Source organism: Rhinopithecus roxellana, chromosome 22, assembly GCF_007565055.1.
Source record: "Rhinopithecus roxellana isolate Shanxi Qingling chromosome 22, ASM756505v1, whole genome shotgun sequence".
NCBI lineage: Eukaryota > Metazoa > Chordata > Mammalia > Primates > Cercopithecidae > Rhinopithecus > Rhinopithecus roxellana.
Window position 1 is genome coordinate 12,308,534 of NC_044570.1, and position 4,497 is coordinate 12,313,030.

Below are 4,497 nucleotides of genomic sequence, written 5' to 3' on the forward strand. Positions count from 1 at the left end.
GACAAACACATCTCAGGGCCCCCTAAGGAATTCATCCCCACCCTACCTTCTGCCCCAAGCTGTAGAATCATATTTCAGGGGAATATTATCCGTGATACTAGATCAATCCCTCCACCTTCCTTCCTATCTGTTTCTCCTCAACAATCCCAAACTGTCCTCCTGTAGCCTACTTGGCCCTCTCAAAGCACCACCATGAAGAGGAAGCTGCACAGTTTTACCTTCTGGGACATATTTCCATTTTTTTTGTTTAGCCCTCCTAGTCTTTCGGGATTTGAGGGGATTTTATTTTGTACAGGGAAAGAAAGACAAAAAGGAGAGGTGGGAGACATTTCCTAGTTCAATACAATAAAAAATATATATATATATGTATATATATATTTGAGATGGAGTCTCACTCTGTCACCAGGCTGGAGTGCAGTGGCCCTATGTCAACTCACTGCAACCTCTGCCTCCCAAGTTTGAGCAATTCTCCTGCCTCACCCTCCCACGTAGCTGGTAGTACAGACACACACCACCACGCATGGCTAATTGTTGTATTTGTAGTAGAGACAGGTTTTCACCATATTTGCCAGGATAGTCTCAATCTCTTGACCTTTTGATCCACCCACGATGGCATCCCAAAGAGCTGGGATTACAGGTGTGAACCACTGAGCCTGGCCATATAGTTTTAAAGTCTTGAAATATAAACATAAAGCCACCTTCTTTTAGAGGCAACCAAACAGAAAAAGGTCTTGTTTTTGTTTACTGCAATATATACATATACATATACATATACACAGTCCATGTACTAGCCATTGGAGAGGACATCCTGATGCTGGCACCAGCGCAAAACAGTCCCAGAAACACCACCTGCTTGCCATCACTGCTACCTCCACTGACATCTTTACCATGGCCACCTAGCCTGACTGAAAGAGGAGGATTGCAACTTGACCCAAGTGAAAATAAAGTGCTTTGTCTCCTGTGTGAGGTACCTGTCAAAATTTTGGTCCACGATACAGTGTCAGTTAGGGTTATATTTCTTGCTATATTCCTTCTCTACATAGTCAGCAATGTCCTTCTGTATGTTATTCTGCTTGCTCCCTGGCCTGGGTGGCACAGTCAGTGGCATCCTGTTGTTTGTCCTCATACATGACTGCATTCTTGATCATGTGTCAGACATCCTGGCACTTCATGGAGGCAAGTTCTTATGGGCCCTGAGGAGTAGGGATGGCCTGAGGCAGACATCACAGGGGCTATGTCTCCTGGGTTCCTTTTGCAGCCTGCTGTCTTTCTCTGGCTTCTGCAACTCATCCTTGGAGTTACCTAGCCTCCCTGGCTTCTCCTGGCCTACTCCAGCTCTGTGCTAGCCCTCATAGCTACATTCCACTCTATGGCTGCATTTGCTTGTCTTAAAACGATCTTATTTCTTCTTCACTTATGAAGCTTACTTTGGTCAGATATAAATGTTTTTTTGAATTTCTTTTCTTTAAGAATGCTGAATATAGGAACCCAATTTCTTCTGTCTTGTAGGATTTCTGCTGAAAGGTGTGCTGTTAGTCTAATGGAGTTTTCTTTGTGGCTTTCTTGTTTATTCCACCTAGCTGCCTTTATTTTGGAATTGGGTGAATGCCGAGGGGTTTCACCTTAGAGAACCTGATGACTGTGTATTTTGGGGTGATCATATTCTGTAGTATCTTGCAGGAATTATCTGAATTTCCTGAATTTGAATCTCAACCTCTCTAGTGAAACTGGGGAAATTTTTATGGATAATAGCCTGAAATACGTTTTCTAAGTTGCTTGTCCTCCCTGCCTCTCTTTCAGGCACTCCAATGAGTTATAGGTTAGGCTTCTTTATGTAATTACACATTTCTTGAATATTTGTGAATTTTTTAAAATGCTTTTTTTCTTTGTAGTTGTCTGAGTTGATTTGAAAAACTGGTCTCTGAGCTTTGAGATTCTTTCCTCAGCTTGGTCTATTCTGTTCTTAATACTTTTGATTGCATTACAAACTTATTATATGATTATTTAAGCTCTATGAAATTTGTTTGGTTCTTTCTTAAATAGCTATTTTACCTTTCAACTTATCTTTCATGTTAGTAGATTCCTTACATTGCTTATATTTGTTCTCAGCTTTTCCTGAAAGTCAATGATCTTCATTGTCATTCAAATTCTGAATTCTATGTTTATAATTTTATCTTTATTAAGAACCATTGCTGGAGAGGTAATGTGGAAGTAAAGGGACATTCTGGCTTTCTAAATGGTGAGAGTTCTTGCACCAGTGATTCTTAATCCATGTAGACTGAGGTTTGTTTAATCTCTGAAGATGTTGTATGTTGAACAGGGCTCGTAGTGTTATATTTTTTTATTTACTTGAGGATTTGAGAGTGTTACCAATTGGGTTCAGATGACTGACTTCATTTCTGTATGATTTCAGGGGCAAGACAGTTCATCATTCCTGGGTTGTGTGTTCTCACCCTGGGGCGCTGGGTCTAGGTCTCAACTTTTTTTCTGGGCCCTTGAAGTTAAGCACCTACTGGGTTGGAGAGACTGAGGTATTTCCAGTTTTCTTGGCAACACTTTAATGAGGGTTCCCACAAGAGCACTTCATGTTGGCAGCACAGTGTAATCTTTGATTTTTAAAAATACAAATGCTCTGTTTTACATGTGCATATGCTTTTCACAAACTAAAATTATTACATCCTAAAAACAGCAAATATTGTGTTGACAACAGGCTGTGTGTGAACTCTGTGACTCAGCTGGAAAATAAAAGGAAATGAAAAGCTACCTGTCTAAAAGAAATTTTTAATGTAAAATCTTATGGTAAATGGCTATGATTATGATTTTACGTTAATTTTTCAACCATTTTTAATGTTCCTCTAATACACTGAATATCCTTTTTTAAAAAAATTTTCTAAATTATCTCTCTGTTTGCTTTAAGATTTAAATTTACTATCTTACTCGCTCTGCAACTCTGAGGGTTTCTCCAGATCAACTTTATCCTTTTCCACTTATGAAGAGATAGTTTGAAGTCAACTGTGTTTTGTTTTTGTTTTTGTTTTTTTGTAGAGATGAAGTCTCATTCTGTTTCCTAGGCTGGAGTGCAGTGGCAAGATCTTGACTCACTGTAACCTCCACTTCATGGGTTCAAGCAATTCTCCTGCTCAGCCTTCTGAGTAGATGGTACTACAGGTGCATACCACCATGCCTGGCTAATTTCTTTTGTGTTTTAGTAGAGACGGGGTTTCATGGTGTTGTTCAGGCTGGTCTCAAATTCCTGAGATCAGGCAATCCAGTTACCTCAGACTCCCAAAGTGCTAGGATTACAGGGCCAACTTTTCTTTTAAGCCAGGGTGTTTTACTAGTGTCATGGCTAAAATTTAAACATTAAAGTTATAAAGTCCTTGTTTGTGTCCATCTATATCTTTATGTGTATATGCATATAGATTTGTTAGTATGCTGTCTATATAGTATCAAATTGACTTATAAACAAATGAGTACTCATAAATTAAGTAAATAGGCCAGATTATTTTCAAGTTAATGTGACTTGTTGTCTTTAGTAAAGAAAAACAGTTTTTAAGTTGTTTTTTATGTGAAATGTAAACTTGTAGGGGTTTACTTAGACATTGTTTCCTTGGTCTATTTAGACCAGTTTATAGTGTCTCTTCTACATGATTTAAGATCATAAAATTTTGCTTCTAATATATTTCTGATACTTTTTAAATTTGTCTTTAAGCTTATGCCTTTATATCTGACTATTTGGATTGCATACAATAGATCATCACCTGAGGCCTGGGCAAAGCCATGCCTCCTGGTCATGCATCAAAGGGTTGGGTACTTTAGGAAGTCTTTGAAGCTCTGTCCATTGTCCCAGGTTTTGCCTCTGGTACCTGTATAGTTACTTACTTTCTAGGTTTTTCACTGAAAATTAAGTTACTATGAGTTGATAGTTTTATACATATACACACACACACATACACACATATATAAACACATATGCACACACACACATATATATATACACATATATAATTGAACTACTAAATATGGAACAACTAATCTTATATACAGAGCATGTGAGAAAAATAGGATTTTTTTCTTTTAAAAAATGAGTTAGAAAGTCATAAAATGTAATATGTTTAAAGTAATTCTGTCTAGTTTAGTGGTTTTTAAAAATTGTTTTAACATTGAAAAGAGAAATGGTAGATAAAACTAATAAATATAAAAATTGGGCAAAAGATAAAAATGAGAAAAATTATAAACTTTTCAGAAATATTTTGTGTAGTCAGAGGTCACTGAGATTGGATGGATTTCTTTTTCTTTTCTTTTTTTTTCGAAATGGAGTTTCACTCTTATTGCCCAGGCTGGAATGCAATGGTGTGATCTAGGCTCATTGCAATCTCTGCCTCCCAGGTTCAAGCAATTCTTCTGTCTCAGCCTCCTGAGTGGCTAGTGCCCACCACCATGCCCAGCTAATTTTTTGTATTTTTTAGGAGAGACGGGGTTTCACTATGTTGGCCA

General features: G+C 37.8%; 1 pseudogene; it reads right to left on the minus strand.

Annotated features, from left to right (window-relative positions):
* Positions 1-896: 896 nt before the first annotated feature.
* On the minus strand, positions 897-1,148 carry LOC115895656 (annotated as a pseudogene).
* Positions 1,149-4,497: the final 3,349 nt, after the last annotated feature.